General features: G+C 40.0%; 1 protein-coding gene and 1 pseudogene across 1 annotated transcript in view; one reads left to right on the forward strand and one right to left on the reverse strand.

Moving 5' to 3' along the window:
• The window catches only part of PIP5K1B (phosphatidylinositol-4-phosphate 5-kinase type 1 beta), a 387,055-nt gene that overhangs the window by 355,842 nt on the left and 10,224 nt on the right, over nt 1-20,989 (reverse strand). The gene's annotated exons all lie outside the window — the stretch shown is intronic.
• On the forward strand, nt 372-18,931 carry LOC136322229 (ATP-binding cassette sub-family F member 2-like; annotated as a pseudogene).

Genomic DNA, 20,989 nt, shown 5'->3' on the forward strand with positions numbered 1-20,989 from the left:
AACTCCCACTCTGGTGTGGGCTGCATATAGTGACTTCCTTCCAGACAGTACAGTATGGGAAGGGAGGGGCAAGAAAAGAGTAACTTTATAGTCGAGAAACCTGGTAAACATTACCATATATTTTGCTCCAAAAGATGCACTTTTCCCCCCCAAAAGTGAAGGGGAAAATTTCCATGCATCCTATGGAGCGAATGTTCATTTTTTTTTTTTTAGCTGCTGCAGGATGCTGTGCCAGTAAACATATATAGAATGAGCACCAGCAGAAACATAATCATACCCATCACAGTGTCGTGCAGAAGCCTGGCATCTGCTGAGTGATCTCCTGGTTCCAGTTTCCACAGTTGCATGCAGCGCAGGAGGGAAGGCGAGCGATGTTGTGTGGGTGCATTCATTTGGCATCACAGAGGGCAGGCATGAGAGGCACGCTGCAGTGGTGGAGGGCTGCGCTGCAGATGCTGGAGCTCTGTGTGAGGTGCTGCCTGCCCTATTGGTACTTGACCAGTTTAGAGCACATATTAGCAAAACCACACCCACACACAAAAAACTTTAAAGAAGTGAAGACTCATCTAGCTGTAATTCCTGGAGGTCTTACCAGCCAGTTGCAACCTCTCGATGTTTCCATCAACAAACTGTTTAAAGTCTTTAAGCGAGAAGAATGGAACAAATGGATGGCTGCTGGTAATCATGATCTGACACCAGCTGGACGAATGAAGAGACCCACTATCACTCAAGTTTGTGAGTGGGTGAAACATCATGGCAGTCAGTGAAGAATGAAACCGTGGTATAGTCATTCAAAAAATGTGGCATTAGCAATGCCTTAGATGGCAATGAAGAGGGCATCATACGTGAAAATAGCAAAGAAAGTGATAGCAGTGACTGTGAGCAACTGAGCTTCCTAAATTCTGACACTAGCAATGATGAGTTCCTGGGGTTCCCGGACAACTAGAAGAGTATTTGAACATTAAAGTCTCTTCTCATTTGTTAATAATGGTGCTAATGGTTGTTAATACTGCAGTTGAGTTTACATCAGGGGTCTCAAACTCAACTCAGCATGTGGGCCGCAGAGCAAGATCACAGCCGTTCAGCGGCCGCACTAGGTCTACAAAAGGCAACTGTTATGCAACACTTTTCTCACTGCAGTTGAAAACAAAAAAAATTCAGTACAACAAGCACAATCGTACATGCAGTTTACTCAGTGTCACAAAACGACCAGAAACTGTAGTTCGCATCACAACTGCTGTTAACTAAGCTAATATCTAGCTAGGATGCTAGAGAAATGAAAAATACAAGTAGGCCCCTAGGCTTACTTAATTTTATCCAAAATATTTTGAACTTCGTGGATTAGTCTGCGGGCCGCACAAAATTGTTCACCGGGCCGCAAGTTTGAGACCCCTGGTTTACATTGTTGAAATGTTATTGTGGTATATTTTATTAAATATTTTAACACAGCATTTGGTTAAGAATATTTTTTTTCTTATTTTCTTCCTTAAAACCCTAAGTGTTTCTTATGGTCAGGTGTGTCTTATGGAGCAAAAAATACGGTACTTCAGCCAGGCACTGAAGATCAACATCAACAAGGATATCATGTTAATAGTATGTACCCTTGGTGTGATGATGTGATGAGAACAACACCTAATCGCCCCAGCACACATTAACCTCTGTCTATGATGAGAAAAATGTCAGAAAATCTCAAGTTAGAGACATTCTATAAACCACCTGACAGTAATTCTCAAAACTGCCAAGGTCATCAAAAAGAAGGAAAACTTGAGAAACTGCCACAACCAATAGGAGCCCAGAAAGACAGGACAACTACATGTAATGTGGTACTCCAGACGGAATCCTCAAACAAACAAACAGAAAGGGCAATAGGAAAAAACAGCAAACCTGAATAAAGCATGGACATTAGTAAATAATGTATCAATGTTGGTTCATGAGTTGGGATAAATGTAACACACTAGTGTAAGATAACGTTAGGGAACTGGGTGTGAATTATACAAGACTACTCTGTACTATATTCTTGAGATTTCTTTAAATCAGTAAATGTTCTAAAATAAAAAGCTTGTTAAAAATAATTTCAGGACATCATGATCACTGTCTTCAAAGGCTCCTCCATCATCCTCATCATAAAGTAATTCCTTCTTTAATGGTCAGTGTCAAGTCCAATATAGCAACTTCCTTTGTTGTATTCTGAGAAGTGACCAAAGGGAAAAAAAAAAGCCCAAGCCCAAAAGCTATTAGGTTCTTTTTCTTAGCCCAGTTACCCAGGAAGCAGAAGCTGTGACAATCACCTTCAGTTCTGCAGTTTGTGTCAATAGGTATTATCAGCCTTAGCCTCCATCTATCTGGTTAGCAGGTCTTTACAACCATCAAACTGATAGGTTTTTTTTATTTCTTTTTAGCCTCACCAAATGCTCCGCAGAATGGTTCCTCCATCAGATTGTAGATTTACAGAGAAGCATGTTCTTTCTTCTTAATCATCCTGTTTCTCCTCTTGTATTCTATTGACCCAGGAGACATTGCCATCCGTGTAGTCTCAGGACCATTTGGGCAGGAAGCCATGGGGAGTAAGTATCAGTTACCACATTCAAGAAAAGAAGTATATTGTTGCAAAAGGCAATTATTTCCTTCTTTTTCATAGCCCCAGAGTATTCCATTGTATGATATATATGTACCACAGCTTTTTAATCCACTCGTCCACTGACGGACACTTGGGCTGTTTCCAGATCTTCGCTATTGTGAACATTGCTGCCATAAACATGGGGGTGCAATATGGAGGGACCTGGAAACTATTATGTTGAGTGAAATAAGCCAGGCAGAGAAAGAAAAATCATATGACCTCACTCATTTGAGGAATCCGAGGAGTAATGAGAACTGAGGAATGGAATTGAGACAGAAGAGGGATCAAAGGACCAGAGGAAAAAAGGACAGAGGGAAAGGGGATGGTAGGATGGGATAAACCTGAAGGGAAGGGAGGAGGGTGCTGTAGAGAGGGGAGCAAGGGAGATGTTGAGGGGAATAGGGGAGAGGGGGGATACAACCGGGGTGACCCTAGAATCTATGTAAACACAATTAATTAAATAAAAAGATTTTTTTAAAAAAGAAAAGAAGTATAGGGGAAAAGGAGCAGCACCTTCCATATCCAGTCCACTTGGCACATTCTAGCCTCTCCTGCCTGCTACCACCAGTCCTCACTGGCCCCGTTCTTAACTAAGCAGTAGAGATAAACTGGAGATAGGAGCCTCTGTTCATGTTGTCCTTGCCTCCCACCTAGAACATTTCCCTATTCTCTTGTTTTTTCTAGCTTCCTTAATCCTGTGGGACTCCCACAATGGTGTGATCATTCCCTCTGAACCCTCATAAACCACATCTTACTCACTTTGCATTCCCAGTACTATTGGTTGTGGTCCATGAGACTATCTCTTCAATACACTGTAAATTCCTCACTGGGGTGAACTTCATCTACTTTTCTATATATAGGTTGTGTACTGATGATGCAAATTGTCCAGTAAACATTAGCAAGTATTTGACTGCTTGCTCCTGAGAGTTTATTTCACAACAGCTCAATGAGGTAGACACACAATTACCCCATTTCATAGTTGAAAACACTGAGAAATAAAAAGAGTTGAGTGGTTTTCCCAGGGTCACATGGAAGTTAAAGGGCCAGAATTTGAACCCAAATATTTCCTAATTAAATGATCCTTTACAGAGTCTAAGTATTTAAATAAGTGGTGACTGAAGAAGGAAAGTTAAATACCTTGGGTCTGGCCCTGGCCAGTTAGCTCAGCCAGTTAAGAGCATTGTCCTGAAATGACAAGGTTGCAGATTGAATCCCCAGTCAGGGCATACACAGGAAGCAACCAATGAATGCACTCCTGAATGGAACAACGAATGAATGCTGCCCTTCACCCTCCCCCCTCTCTCCCTTCCTCTCTTTTCCTTAAAAAAAAAAAAAAAAAAAAAAAAATTAAGCCCTGGCTTGATAGCACAATTAGTTAGAACATCGTCTTGGAGCACAGAGGTTGCTGGTTCGATTCCCTGTTCAGGGGACACACTGGAGCAGCTTGATGTTCCTGTCTCTCTCTCTCAGCCTCAAAACAAACAAACAAACAAAAAAAAACCCGAAAAGAAAGGAAGAACACTTTGGGTCTATGTGGACCCTGAAGTGACTGAGAAAATTTTAATTCAGCCCACCCGTCAAACCTCAAAGTTACACAGAGTTTGTGTACAGAATAGACAATAGGACCCAAGGGAGATGGTTTTTTAAAAAAATGTATTTAGGAAGCACCATAGTTACTCTTCATTATTCACACATTGACTTGTTGTTAAAAGGACTTAGGAACACAGAATGAAAAAATAGAGAAAAACAAAATATGAGCCTGTACAGTTTGGACTGCAATGCTAAGCTGGCTCATACTCTTTGAGGAAACTGGGCAGAAACAAGGCACCAAACCCGAGAGATAACCAGAACCCACCCCCACACTGCATGACGATGGACAACATACAGCCAGTTGCTCTTCAGCCATCTGCTTCTCATTTCCCACTGGTGAATTTGTGCTTGGATGATCATGATCAGCTTCTTAGACGATTTCTAAAAATAAGTTGCCACCAAATTCTATTACACAATACACAAGTGTTTACATTCATCTCACGGCCTACAGCCAAATTAAACAACCTTCCTTCTATTACAGGGAAGGAAGAGGCGCTGAACTCTGCTGCAGGTGCAAAGCATCAAAACTGGCAAAAGGTTCTGATTTTTTTCCTCAGCATCACCAGTAGGAGCACCCCCAGATGATGAGCTTTTAAAGAATGCCTGCATACTGTGCCTAAAGTAATTGTGATTCCCCACTCCATTCAACCAGTAATTACCAGGCTATTCCTAAGGAGCGGGCAGACCTCCTCACTACGTTTATGCTAGCTGCTCCTTAACTCTGAGCGCTCCCAGAAAGCCTGGACCGAGAAAAATACTGGCCTTCCTACATCTGCTAGGTAGGTTCTTTTCTCTCAGACCCCACTCTTCTGTCTACCAGACCCAAATGTCTGGTTTAGCTATCAGACTTGAAGACAACATCTCTCCTCTCCTGATGGTTATCACTCTGAGTTTCCAAAGAATATGAATGAAGACTAAATGGCTGATACCCAGGTGGACTAAAGAGAAAATGCCAGCAAAGTATAAGTTAGGTAAGGGAACGATTTTCCTTTGAATCCCAAAATATATCCAAACCAAACGAATACATAATTGCATACACTCTGGAATAGCATTATTAAACAAACACAGGTGATTATGTCATTCAATCCATCAGCAAGGCTTTTGAGAAAAGGGAATTGCTTTAGATAAAGTTTTTATTTATTAAAAAATAAACAAAAGAGCCTCAAGGAACTTAGAATTCAGCAGAGGAGATAAAACATGGCTGCAAGTAACTGAAAACTCACACGAAAGGTGCTAAGTCCCATAACAGGGTATGAATAAGATGCTTATCTCCTCCACCTCACCATCTATTCCAGTGTCACGGGAAAGAGTTCAGGAGCTTCTAGAAAGCAATTCTGCCTTGGGACTAGTTTCCAGGAGCCCAGTTCACTGCACGGTGGTGGTGGCATGGAAGTCCCTGGAGGAGGATGGTGAGCTGGAAAGAGCTGAAGGCCCTCTCCCTCAGATCCTAGTCTCCGAGGATCTTTCATTCACGTTATAAAGACAGTCACAATTTACTTATTATAAAATACTACCTGAAGTACAGTGGAAAAGAGGCAATTTTCAAAAGCAAAGAGCAAAATTCTAACATCTTATTTTTTAAAGTGTGACTCTTAGAGTCATTTCACAGCACGTGTTAGCTGTTGTGCCTATCTTCAAATCTGGACAGACCAGCCACACACACCAGAAATTCAGAGGCTCATCTGGAACCCTGAGGCTGACTTTTATCCTACTCCTGGCCACACTTGGCACTTTTGCCACCGTTCTTTCAATTGCATTATCTTTTCCTAATTAAACGTGTTTGCCTGGCTCCTCTAATCTATTGTAAATTCCTTGAGGATAAAGACCACTAATTTGTTCTTGCAATTGTCTCCTCACCTCACCCCCTGACTCTAAATGCCAGCCCTTTGACCCTCAGCAGTTTATAGAAAGCATTGCTCATTAAAAGTAAAAGAAAAAAGCTTTTACTTAGTATTTCTTTATCTCAGTTAATCCTTTAAAAATATCTATTGAAGTAGGCAAAGACAGCATCATTTTAAAGGCTGTTTTTTGCTGGGCAAAGACATCATCTTAGATCTTGTCTATTGTACACAATGCAATGTCAAGTTCTCCTCTCTTCATCTTCCCTTGTAAAACATACACCACCTGTCCAGGCATTAGGAGTATCAGAAATCATATTGGTGGAACAGATGTTGATAAACAGGTTAAATGGAAATACTACAACTTTTAGACATGAGTTCTAAACAGCCTCTAAAATTCTAATGCATCACTCAAACATGACATATGACCCTTGAAACTAATAAATTATCACACATATTAAGAAGAATCCATTGGCTTGTGCTAAAGGTAACTTTCCTTTACAGTGATGAGTATGAGGTCGTATCTGTGAACTTGTTAATTATTGAAGGGTGAGTAGGGAGGAGCAGCTTTCAACTGAGCCTGAAAGGGAAGTGTCCCAGTCTGACCCCATCTCAGGGATAATACCTTCTCATAAAAAGAAATGTACTGGAAGCACATTCTAAATTCAAAGCAATCAGGAAATCCATTATTCCTTTTCCTGTTTCCATTATAGCTGATCTGTATTTTTACTTAGTGTATACATAAAATGGGTGGAACCCAGTTTAAGGACCTAATGACATTCTTGGAATTTACTGTTGAGTTTCAATATAATCTGATATGATAAGCTCAAGTTTTATTTTTCAACACAGTCCAGGTCAAATTCCATTCTAATGATTTCTTTGGACTTACTGGAATTCCCTGCTTTTTGAGAATTTAGTTATATATGACAGTACTTAAGGTGTGATAACAGTAAAAATTTAAGAAATTTGTTTTTATGAAAATGTTTAAATGTTCTAGTTTAATATGTGCTGTGAAAATATCTAAAATCTTTGGAGTAATTTTTCCATACAAAACTAAGTCTCATCTGCTAATACAATTCCCTTTTTGGGAATTGATGATAGCTCCAATTAGGCTTGAGGAGCACTTCTTCAATTACACTAGCCTCACCTTTATGGAAAGCACAGGGTGGACTGTCATTGATGTCCCCATTCCTGGCTATTGGTAGTTGATGCTCCAAATCTTGTTGACTTTTCGTATTATTTTCTACATCTTCCTATATAGTTCCAAATATGAATTATATTCTTACATTCTTCATATTATATTCGTATGCAACCAAATACACAAAAAGGTAAACAAAATCATTAAAGCAAATTTTACAAAAGTATTCTCTGTTTCTCATCCTTCACAGTGTAATTGATTATTAATAATCTTTCATAATATCGTATCTATTTTTCCCAGTTATTTTATATAGGCTTTTTAAGTTCTTAAATTTTCATTCAATATCATTTTGTGTTTAGGTATACAGCACAGTACTTAGATAACAGCATAATTTCTAAAGTATCTCCCCTGATATTTCCAGTCCCCCCTGGCAACACAGTTATTACCATATTACTGACTATATTCCCTATGCTGTACTTTACATCCCATGACTATTCTGTAACTACCAATCTGTACTTCCGAATCCCTTCACCTTTTTCATCCACTCTCCTAAACCTCCTCCCCCCACACAGTCTGGCTACCATCAGCTTTTATCTGTACCAATGAGTCTGTTTCTATTCTGTTTGTTCATTTATTTTGTTCTTTAGATTCCACATATAAGTGAAATCATATGGTATTTGTCTTTCTCTGTCTTATTTCACTTAGCATAATACCCTCTAGGTCCATCTATGCTGTTACAAACAGTTAGATTTCATTCTTAATTTTTTCTTTTTATTGAATTTATTGGGGTGATATTGTTTGATTTCATTCCTTTTTATGACCAAGTAGTATTCCATTGTATAAATTTGCCACTTTTTTATTCACTTGTGTATTGGTGGGCAACTGAGTTGCTTCCCTATCGTGGCTACTGTAAATAATTTAGCAATGAACACAGGGCTGCACATATTCTTTCAAATAAGTGTTTTGCATTTTTTCAGATATAGCCCCAGAAGTGGAATCACTGGGTCATAAGGCAGTTCCACTTTTAATTTTTTGAGGAAACCCCATACTGTTTTACACAGTGGCTGCACCAGTCATTCCCAACAGTAAAGCATGCGGATTCCCTTTTCTCCACACCCTCATCAATACTTGTTTGTTCATTTATGGATGATAACAATTCTGACATGGGCAAAGTGAAATCTCACTGTGGCTTTAATTTGCATTTCTCTGATGATTAGTGATGTTGAGCATCTTTTCACATGTCTATTGGCCATCTGTATGTCCTCTTTGGAGAAGTGACTACTCAGGTCCTCCGCCCAGTTTTTTTTTTCCCCATTTTTTTTACCTTCGGTCTATGTGCATCTTTTGATTTAAGGTGTGTCTCTTGTAGACAGCATATGTATGGGTCCTGTTTTCTTATTCATGCAGCTATCCTATGTCTTTTTTTTTTATCGCCCAGTTTTTAATTGGATTGTTGGTTTTTTTGGTGTTGAGTTATATGAGGTCTTTATAAATTTTGGATATTAATCCTTTATGTGAGGTATCATTGGAGAATATCTTCTATTCAGTGGGGTGTCTTTTCATTTTGTTGGTTTTCTTTGCTGTGCAAAACCTTTTTAGTTTGATGTGGACCCATTTGTTTATTTTTCCTTTTGTTTCCATTGTCCAAGGAGATAGGTCAAAAAAATATTACTAACAGAAATGTCAGAGATTTTACTGTGTACATAGGTATTTCTATAATATTTTATCGGCAACTAATACTATATTTTTATAAGATATTGCAACTAGCTTAGTCATTATCCCAAGTATTAGCTAACAGAGTTATTCTTAGTCTTTTATTATTTAAATTCACATTGTTCTAACAAGATTTTTTTCTTCTCTTTCCCCCCTTTACAAAAAAAATTACTGGATCAGGGGGAATTTGCAGTATAATGGCTTTTGTTAAATATTGGCAGCATCCTTCAGGAAATATGTAATAATTCGAATGCTACCAATCATGTGCAAATATTTTCAATTCTACATAGTCATACCAACATTGTAACTTATTTTAATTAATGTTTTAAATCTCAGCTTAACTCATTGTATTCCTTTCATCATTATTATGGCTCATTATTTTTGCACACATTGGTCTTATGTTGTAACAATGATAGAATTTAGCCTTTGGCCATTTATCCAAATAAAGACTAGTTGTGACATTATATATGTGCTTTATACATTCTGGACACAACATATATATTTTTGCATATATATGTGTGTGTGTGTATGTGTATATTCAACAGCTTAAATGCTATGGAGATGTTCACCAGAAACCTATGTACACTTATTGATCAATGTTACCTCATTAAATGTAATTCCTAAATGGGAAAAAATGTATAGTTTCACTGCTTCTAATATAATTTCTTAAAACAATTAACCATTTCAAAAACTTCTTTTTATAATTTGGTTAAGTAAATTAGACTAGAGATTTTTAATATCTCCTAGAAATAAACCAAGATATACTTTGCCCTAGATAACACAAATTAAGGATTTACACTTACTCTTCAATGATCATTTATTTTATATATATATATATAGAGAGAGAGAGAGAGAGAGCGCTTGAGTAAGCAAATCAAAAAAGTTCTTATAAGAAAAATATCAGAAAAATGATATATATTTTTAGATATTTAGTATCTCTACTTCTATATATTTAAAATTCAAGTTAAACTTTTCCTTCAAAATTCCTTACCTCCTTCACATTAGTCCCCAAATGTGTCTTTGCAATTACTACTTTATAGCTAAGAATGACAATTTTTTAATGGTGGTTAAACATATTAACTTCATTCAACATAGGAAGCAATCAACAACAATGCCACAAATTAGCATCTCTAAGTAGCCACAACTCAACTACTACCCCAGGCAATAAATCACTTTAGGGAAGATAAAGTACGGTGCATGCAAATACTTTTCCTTATTCATGGAGGACCTGTCTTACTTAGCAGTTCATTCATTCAAACCACCCATTAGCAAAATGCTTTTTTATCTTGAAAACTCTTGAAATACTGATGCTTCATGAGATACAATGCAAGAAGTTCTTGTTGGTGTCCTTTCCCTCTCTCAATCCTCTACTGGTTTCTCATCACACTAAAAATAAAACCAGAAGTCACTACAAGTTTTATTCGCCTTGGCCCTAAACATTACCCTCCACTGCCTCAGCTTCAGCCTTTTGCACAGTACCTCGAACAAGCTAAAGGAGTTCTGTCTCAGGGCTCTGCACTTACTATTTCTTCTGCCTCGAATGCCTTTCCCAGCATAATTCCAACAGATATTGAATAGTTCATGCCTCCACTTCACTTAGATCTGTTTGTTATGGACTAAATGTGTGCGTTCCCCCCAAAATCTGTATAGGGAAATCCTAACTCCTAAAGGGAGGGTATTTAGGAGGCAGGGCCTTTGGGAGGTAATTAGGTTATGAGGGTAGACCCCTTAAGAATTGAGATTAGTGCCCTTATCAGAAAAGACATGACAGAGCTTGCTTTCTCTCCTGCTGTCCACCATGTGAGGATACAGTGGGAAGAGGGCCATCTGCAAGCCAAGAAGTGGACCCTCACCAGACACCACATCTGTCAGCACCTTCACAAATGTTTGCTGTTTAGGCAAACCAGCCTGTGGTATATTTATTAGAGCAGCCTGGGCTAAGGTTACTGTTCATGAGTATTCCCCTCAGAGAGGACTTCCCTGACTTTGCTTTCTAAAATAACTCTTCCACCACCACTGCCAGAGTTCTACTCCTTATCCCACTTTATTTTTTCTCTAGAGTACCTTGTATTAAATTATACACATATTTTCCTTTATCATTGGCCTCCCCCAGTAGAAAGGAATAATCCTAATAACAGTACTTAGAACCAGGTTAATAGGCACTCAAACATCTGTGAATTACGAATGAACTAAGGTTTATTACAGTAATCTCCCCTTATCTGTGGTTTCGCTTTCCATGGTTTCTGTTACCCAGGGTCTACCGTGGTCCTAAACTATTAAATGGAAAATTCCAGAAATAAACAATCCATAAATTTTAAATTGTATCCCCTTCTGAGTAGTGTAACGATATCTTATTCTGTACTGCTCTATCCCATGTGGGATGTGAAGATCTCTTTGTCCAGTGAATCATGCTGTATATGCAACCCCTCCCATTAGTTACTTAGTAGACATGTATCTCAGTTATCAGATCAACTGTTGCAGTGCTGCAGTGCTTGTAATCAAGGAACCCCTATTTTACTTTAATAATGCTATACTATGTAATTTTTTATTATATAGTACTATATTGTTATAATTGTTCTACTTCATTATTATTTATTGTTGTTAATCACTTACTGTGACTCATTTATAAATTAAACTTTGTCAAAGTTATGTATGTGTAGGAAAAAACACATCTGTTGGGTTTGGCACTATCCATGGTTTCAGGCATCCAGTGGAGGCCTCAGAATCTATCTCCCATGTGGAAGGTGGGACTACTGTATCTCTTTAGGAGACAGCCTCAGAGGACAAGTCAAGTCATCTTAGGATCAAGGAGAATGCATTGTATGTATGGTGGGGAGTCACACCCATTAGTCTACCTTGAATCATAACAGTACCATAGCTAAGAAAGACAGCTCGGCTTAGGAACCTGGCCATGTAGCCTCAAATAATGTACTTACTATGTATGCTCCATAGTTTCCTCACTTATAAAATGATGTCAATAGTACCTGTTCCATGAGTTACATGAGTTAATGAATATTAAACAAGTTAATGCCTGTTTATTGTTGAGACAGTATCTGGAGTAAAGTAAGCACTCAAATAAATATTAATCATCAGCAATGAATGTAATCCCTCTCCTTCCTTCACACAGCTTTCTAAACATAGACTATATTTCCCCAGTATTTCTTATTTTATAATACTCAGCTCTCACTCTCTACCCATTTCAGTTACTTCATTCATGTTGTTTTTTTGTTTTTATGTTGTAATTAACAATATAACAGTGATTTATTTTTATCAAAGAAATACATATAAAATATAATATGGCGCCCTGGCTGGATAGGTCGGTTGGTTAGAGCATTGTCCAGAAGGGCAAAGGTTGCTGGTTTGATTCCTAGTCAGGGCACATACAAAACAGATTGATGTTCCTCTGTCTCCCTTCCTCTCTCTAAAATCAATACAAATAAACATTTAAAAAAAAAAAAAAAAAGTTAATATGGCACTTCAATCCATGTTAACACAATAAATTAAAAAATCTAATTAAAAAAAGTTAATATAGCAAATGATATAATGGACTTTGTGAAAACAGCCATTTCTTCTTTTATTATTATTTTTTAAAATAATCTTTTTATTTTCCAATTATAGTTCATGTACATTACATTAATTGCAGGTATAATTCTGGCATTTCTTTTCTTTTCAATTAAAGTTTAGTTTCAATATTATTTTGTTTTGTTTTCATGTGTACAGCATAAAGGTTAGACAGTTATATACTTTATAGAGTGTTCCCCCCGATATTTCTAGAACCCACCTGGCATCATATACACAGTTATCCCTGTATTACTGACTATACTCCCGATGCTGTACTTTACATCCCGTGACTATTTTGTGACTAGCAGGTTGTGCTTCTTAGTCGCTTCACCTCTTTCACCCAGTCCCTCAATTCCCCTCTCCCTGGCAACCACCAGCAGCTCTCTGTGTCTTTGAGTCTAGAACAGCCATTTCTTGATTTTCCTGTTCCAGCCACTAGTTCCATTCTCCCAAGACAACCAATTACAAAATTTTCTGTTCTGTTGTCTTGGCGGTTATTTCCTTAAATCTTCATAACATGCTTAACTCTCTTGTTCTTGATTCTTATCAGGGACTTTCCTCCTACTGCTCCCTGGCCTCCACTCAAAGTTTGGTATACTATTGTTTTTTTTTTTGTTGTTGTTGTTGTTGGTTTTTGTTCTTTTATTAAGTGAGAGGTGGAAGGCAAGAAGGTGGAGACAGACTCCTGCATGTGCCCCAACCAGGATCCACCCAGAAAGCCCCCTACAGGGTGATGCTCTGCCCATCTGGGGCAGCGGCTCCATTGCTCAGCAACTGAGCTATCTCAGCACCTGAGAGGAGGCCATGAAGCCATCCTCAGCGCCCGGGGCCAAATTGCTCGAACCATTCGAGCCATGGCTGCAAGAGGGGAGGAGAAAGAGAGAGAAGGGAGAGGGGGAGGAATAGAGAAGCAGATGGTCGCTTCTCCTTTGTGCCATGACCGGGAATAGAACCTGGACTTCCACACACCAGGCCGACACTCTACTGCTGAGCCAACCAGCCAGGGACGCTATGTTATTATTTTAAGTTCTCTGTTCATTACCTTTGTAATTTTAAGTACTTAAATCTTCATTTGTGTTTCCAATAATTTTTATAGGCAAAACCAGAGGCAGATTAAGGTCAGTTGAAGCCCCAGGCACAGAAAAAAAATATTGGATCCCTTAAAAAAAGAGAGAGAGAAAGAGAGATGGGGAAAATAAAAATACATGTTAACCATATTTTTAAATAAATAAAAAATATTATGTATTATTAATGTTAAAACTGCACATATAAAACCAAACAGTGTCATTAGAAAAAAAGTGTAAAGTTGGGGTTTTGCGGGGCCCTTCAGAAGTCAGGGCGCAGGGCATGCACCCAGTATGCCCGCTATTAAATCTGCCTCTGGGTAAAGCTGTCTCCACTGACAGGCAACATGATTATGTAAAAACATTCTATGATGCTACAGAAGTTGCTAAAATACATGAGGTTAACAACCCACCAAAGAACATGTCAGTGGACACGTGTCAGGAGAGGAGCAGGATAAGCCAGAATACCTGCTCCTTGGACTGTAGCTCTCACCACATCCAGAGTCAGCCTGTGCAAATGTATGCAAAATGCTGTTTAAAAACAACAGGAAGTTCAACCCAGTGAAAGCGGGAGGTAAACTCTGCTCACAATAAGCAATAGTAGTGGAGCTGCCAAAAGATATATTCCTGTCCTCTGAAAGGTTCAAATAGTGAGAACAATATACAACAAGCATTCTGATAAGAATGGTAATTGACAAGAATGGGTTTCGTGGACCATTTTGCTAATTTTATTTTTTTTAAGTGAGAAATAAGAACATCTTACAAACACATTCTAAGCAAGCACTTTTAATTTGGCTCAGGCATATGAACTGATAGACATCCTTATAGAACTTCCAAGTTTTCACTGCTTTCTGCTAAAGGAGAATAAAAGTCATCACAAAGCAGTAGAAGCTGCTAGAGTGTGGAAGGCCCTGGTGTTGGAGGCTGGGTGGGAAGCACGCGGTGGGAGAAGAGGCGGCCTCAGCTCTCAGGACTGCAGTCTGCTGGGAGAGATAAGTGCAGAGCAACCGAAAAGTCAGCTTCGAAGAAAAGCTCCCGAACAGTCCTAAGAGCAAGAACTCTAAAGGGAACGGGTTCCTGAGGAATCCGTGTAGGCAAGTGTGGGGGTCAGAGAAGACTTCCAGAACATATGTACAGTGTCGGGAAAATCTGATGTCATGTCCTTAAACAGAGAAGAAAACGGAAGAAGGTTCCACGAGAAAATATGGAGAAATGGTATTGCAAATGACAGTTGGGAAGTGATGCTGTTCTTGGACATTTTCTCAGTTGACAAACCTTTTCACAGAAGTCTCATTTAACCCCATGGCTGTAAGAATCATCAGTGAGAAAACATAACATTCTGTCTCTGGCATGGGCCTGTCTCCTTCCATCCACACTCATACACCTTCCTTCTGGACCCTCCACCCGGATGTCCTGAAAGTATCTGAGCCTCGTCCATTCTCACGGCTTGAATCACTGCCCAGAGACCAACGACCGTCACACAGGCAGCGCCTCCATCCTGGACCTCTCTCCATACAGCTGCACTCCACCTGGTTCTCCCACAGGTATAGCGAATGTACGTTCTAAACGGGATGCATTGTCACAGCCTCCGCTGTAGTGCCGCAGTACTCTCTCTCTCACCATTCACCAATCTCCAACCACTCGGGCAAAAAGCCAGAGAATCATCCTGTTCTACTCCTCCCCCTCCCTCAAAATTTATATGAAGTGGTCATCAAGTCCTATAAAATCTTCCTCCTAAATCTCGGATCTGCGCACTTTCCCAAACCCTCACTACCTTAATTTAGGTCTTCACCATCTCTCTTGTAACTGGACTCCCTGTCTCCAGTCCCTTTCCCTCTCATTCACCTCCCAAATTATGGTCATCTCCGACATTGCTTATCTAACATACAACTGGAGCTCACCGATTATCCATGAAAATTATTCAGTTGTTGCCTCATTGCCGATAAAAAAATTTTCAAACTCCTTAGCATAGCTGACAAGATGTCCATGGTTTGGCTCCAACATACCCCTCCAGATCAATCTCTTTCCCCCCACATCTATCTTACTCAATATCAGATTACAGAGCCCTAAAATACACTAAGAACCTTTCCAATTTCAAGTATTCTTACGTGTTGTGCCCAGTACAGGGTAAAAATTTAGAAATAAACCTGACCAGATTTGGGGGGGGGGAGCAGTGGATAGAACATTGGATTGGGATGCAGTGGACCCAGGTTTGAAACCCTGAGGTTGCTGGCTTGAGCACAGGCTTATCCGGCTTAAGCATGGGCTCACCAGCTTGAGCACGGGGTCGCTGGCTTAAGCCCAAAGGTCACTGGCTTGAGCAAGGGCTCACTCACTCTGCTGTAGATCCCTGGTCAAGGCACATATGAGAAAGCAATCAATGAACAACTAAGGAGCTACAACAAAGAATTGATGCTTCTCATCTCTCTCCCTTCCTGTCTGTCCCTATCTGCTCTACTCTCTGTCTCTCTCACTGTCTCTGTCACACACACACAAAAAATTAGAAATGATAGTTGCTGTCACTACTATACAACTATAAGGTTGATAACCACAACAATGATGACAAATGTCAATTAGGGCCAATTTTGGTTCATGTGCATAGTCTCATGAACCAAACCAGGGCTTTAGATTTCAGGCATGGTAAAGTATCTAACTAAGGATTTGGGGGCATGGTAGGGGCAAAAGTATAACCTCTGGTAGCAGGTACTATAACTGATTAAAGATGGGTAGAGAGGGAAGAATGAAAGCTGTTTGAAGAATGAAACTGCTATAAAAGTTCAAGTAAGAAGTGTTAATATCGGGGAATATGAGTGAGACTAGGGAAGAATATTTTTAAAAAATTCCTCGTGACTTGGTAGCTGCACAGAAACAAGTAAAATATAAAGACTGCTAAAATTCCAAAGTGAGTAAAAATGGGTACCTGATAAAAATGTAAAATTTGGGGCAGGAGATGGATTTAGGTTTTGAAAAGGTGACAGTTGTTAATAATAGATTTCATAATAGAGGTAAGTTGGGTTCACAAGGGCAGATGAGTGACTAAGAGAGAGTGAGGCATGAGTTATTACATTGTTCTAAATGTTATGGTCCAAAAAGCAAGAGATGGAAAAAGAAGACTAAAATTTGACCAAAAACAAGGCTGCCCACTGGGAAAGGAACCTGAAGCATTGGTAAAGCTAGAAGCTAGAAGCTGTTGACATTTTTTTAAAGAAAAGGGAAGCTAGGAAGTTAAAGACAGGACAGTTGTAGCTTAAGAAAATTACTAATTCATTCGTACAACAAAGGTTCACTGACAGCCATCTCTGCGCTGGACACTCATCTCAGAGCTGCAAGTAAGTGAGTGAACAGAACACGGTCTCTCTGCTGTGGAACTTGACTTTCCAGAGAAGGGGGCAGACAGTGAAGAAACCTATACAAATGTAACATTGGGGAGTGTTGGAGATCATCTCTAAAGCTGCGAGGTGCACCTGTAGGATACTTGATACTCAGATCTGAACTGCTTCTGGGGAGGCCAGTGGCGAGGCCCAGCTCGCTGAAAGAATGGTAACCCCCCCTGTGGTTCGTCGCCATGCTCTCACCTGGCCCAGAGGAAGGCAGCCAAAAAGAAGAATGCTGCCAGAATTCCACAGCTGCCCAGAAAGGGATGTGAAGAAAACAGAGACGCTGTCACAGAACTACAGGTGGCAGCGGAGAACAATGAGGAGGTCAATGGCCCAGAGACCACAGAAGTGGACTTGCTTACTCAGGAGAGAGAGGACTGAGATGAGGAAAGCTGCTGATGAACTGTCACTGGTGTCCTTGCCTCTCACCCCATCAGTCTGATGTTCGCGGTATCAACCTCTCCCTCCCTTCCATGGTCAAAAGCTGCTCATGGGCACCAAACTGGAATGAAGCTCAGGTCGTCGTTATGGTCTCATGGTCTTAAATGGTACTGGAAATCCAGACTGCCCTCTGCTATTGGAAAATGTGAAGTGCTTGTCCCTGAGCACATCAACATCTACCATGTGACTCAGGAGATTCCCCCTCGTGATAAGACACTCTAGTCGGGTGATGGAAGCAACACAGCGTGGGCCCTGCTGGGGAGGGAGGCTGAGTGGCTGGCTCGCGATGATGTGGTGTGAGAAGCTCTTAGAGCCCTATGAGCCTCTGGAGGAGATGATGCTGACAAGGCGAAGGCGAGGGCCTCCTGGATCCTGCATGACTGGGCTTCACACCTGCCATGGAGTGCAAAAAACAAAAGACTTTGGCGGGCCCTGGAGTATGAGGTTTACTCTCACTAGAACCCTCTTCATTCGGCCCTTCATGGTGCTCCTAGACGAGCCCAGCAACCACCTGTACCTCAACGTTTGTGTGTGGTTGGAAGAGGAACTAAAGGCTTTTAAACACATTCTGGTCTTCATCTCCCGTTCCTGGGACATTCTGAATGGTGTCTGTATCAACATCATTCACATCCACAAAGGAAACTGCAGTGCGATGGGTAATTATGATCAGTATATAGGGACACAGTTGGAGCTGGAGGAGAACCAGATGCAGAGGTTTCACTGGGAGCAAGATCAGATTGCGCACATGAAGAACTACATTGCTAGGTTTGGTCATGGCAGAGCTAAGCTGGCTCAGCAGGCCCTGAGCAAGGAGAATGCAGAAAATGATGGCATTGGGATTAATAGAAAGGCTGTGAGTGACAAGACATTGTCATTTTATTTCCCACCACATGGCAAGATCTCTTCACTCGTCATTGCAGTATAGAATGTGAGCTTCAATTATACAAATGAGGGGCCTTGCATCTATAGCAATCTAGAATTTGGAATTGGCTCTTCTGAAGCTCCTAACTGGAGAGCTACTACCACCCACAGAGGGGATGATCCGAAAACACTCTCATGGGGCATTATCATCAGCATTTACAAGAGCAGCTAGACTTAAACCTCTTGTCTTTGTAGTAGTAGATAAAGTGTTACCCAGAGATCAAGGAGAAAAAGAAATGAGGAAGACCATTAGGCAATATGGTCTCAATGGGAAATAGCCAGTGAGTCAGATCTGGAGCCTGTCTGAACGGCAGAAGTGACACATGCTCTTCCCGGACAAGCCTACCAATCACCTGGATATTGAGACCATCAACACCCTAGCAGATGCCATCAATGAGTCTGAAGGTGATATGATGCTGGTCAGCCATGATTTCAGACTCATTCAACAGGCAGCACAAGAAATCTGGGTCTGTGAGAAGCGGACAATCCCTAAGTGGCCTGGAGACATCATGGCGTATGAAGAGTATCTCAAGTCCAGGCTGATGGGTGAGGAGCCCCAGCTCACCAGAAGGAACCACGAGGTGAAGGCCCCTGGGGCCACACTCCGCACTGCTGTGCTACCTCTCTCCAGCCCCTCCCCCTCCCCTGCCTGCCTTAGCTGCACCCTGTAACCCTATCTACAGCTGGACAGCACCTGCCCATTTCCTCCCCTTCCAATGATTTTTGTCCATGTCTGGATTCAGTTGGCTGTTCCTGCCAACCCTTGCTGGTTCCAGACAGCCAGTAATGCAGACAAGAGGAACCTAAGGGTTAGCCCAGGGGCCCACACCTGATTGGCCCATGAAGGAGTTTAGGATCCTGGTTTTTTGGGTTTTGATGATATTGGAGGAATATCCCCCAGTCCACTGAGCCCATTTATTTCTGCTCCTGGTTCTCTGGATCAGGGCCTTAGTCCTGATCAGTTTTTAAATAATTATTTAACAGTATAACTTTTAGACCTGCGTGACATCTACAAAGCATCCAATAAAGAAAAAAAGCAATAAATAAATAAATATATACATAAGTAAGAAGTAAAATGAAATATTTCCAGAAGTTCTCTGCCATACGCAGAAAGTGACTATTTCCTACATAACGTTTGCACAAAACGAAATGCTGCATCATGTTTACATTATAAATTGCCACATAAGAGAGGGAGTTTCTGAGAGACTGCAGAGCTAAATAACGAAGCCCAACTGTACACAAAGCTTAAGAGCTGAATTTCCATTCTGTTTTCTACAAACCATAAACAAAAGTTATGTTTCTCTCTTAATCCCAAGTAGAAGAAACTGATTTCCCATTTACTCCATTTTCTATAAATTTTCACCATTCTGTTTAAACTACACGTCTTGGGGAAAACAATAAAAGGGCATCGTTTAAATATAGTTTGCCAAAACAAAACTGCTATTGCGGGGTTTTTTTTTGTTTCCATAAAATGAATTCATAAGCCTAAGAACAGTCTGGTTCACATCACTCCTTAACAATAAGTAAAAATTTTCCTATTCACTTTTCTTGTTTTACTGTGGGTATAAAGTGTGTTTTCCAATGGAAGATGGACATCAGGAAACTTGGGACAATTTTCTTTGCAATTTTTCCAGTGGAAAGAGAAATACCTTTGATAATCTATAACCTTATAACATCTTAATAAATAAAACATTAATAATGGAACTGTCATTATTACCAATCACCCATAAATTACCATTCTGTTTAAATTAAATGGAAAAGTCTATGAAAGTGTGTTTGAGACCATAATGTAGTAAATACATAAATATTTCAGAAAAAAAAAGAAACTATGAATAAATAACTCAGTCTAAAACGGTAGAACTGCCTGACCTGCGGTGGCGCAGTGGATAAAGCGTCAACCTGGAAACACTGAGGTTGCCGGTTCAAAACCCTGGCTTGCCTGGTCAAGGCACATATGGGAGTTGATACTTCCTGCTCCTCCCCTTTCTCTCTCTCTCTCTCTCTCTCTCTCTCCCCCCCCTCCTCTCTAAAATAAATAAATAAATAAAAATAAAAAGGTTGCACTTTATTTACCCGAATAGCCCAAAATCTGGACACAGGAAAATATGCTGTTTATTGATCAGTGAAGTAAGTGAACAAAGAAGAACTAAAGCTTGCTTGTTTTACAGACAGAACTCATAAGGCCTTCTCTCAAAAACTGCTTTTTTGCCTTTTTTAAAAAAAATTCCAATCTCAATGCATAATATAAGTCCATTTGGGAAACACATTTCCAATATGTTCCAACATGGGTGTTATGTGGCTCCCAAAGTCACAACAGATTCTCAAAAGCAAACAATGAGTAAGGGGCTATCACAGCTGAGCCACAGAAACAGCATCCCAGCCCCTGGAAATACCCGTGAATGGATAACAAACCTATCACTTTATCATAGCAAAAAAAGACACTCTGTTCTGAATAATCCTTTTTTTTTTTCAAAGGGAAGGTTGTGACAACTTTAGGGAAATTTTCTATACAAAAATTCTATATATAATATAGAATAAATTTTGACACTTAAAGGGGCAAGCAAACCCTTCATAATTAGGTAATTTATTCTAGAAGTTAAAGCTTGCCCCCAAGTTCTGAGTAGCCAAGAGTTCCATGTTTTAAACTCCTTTCATTTAGTGCTTGACGGGCCAATTAAAATGGGCAGGCTTGATGTCTCGATGTACTTCAGGCAGGAAAGAAAAAGTAT

Source organism: Saccopteryx bilineata, chromosome 2 (genome assembly GCF_036850765.1).
Source record: "Saccopteryx bilineata isolate mSacBil1 chromosome 2, mSacBil1_pri_phased_curated, whole genome shotgun sequence".
In the NCBI taxonomy this organism is placed as follows: domain Eukaryota; kingdom Metazoa; phylum Chordata; class Mammalia; order Chiroptera; family Emballonuridae; genus Saccopteryx; species Saccopteryx bilineata.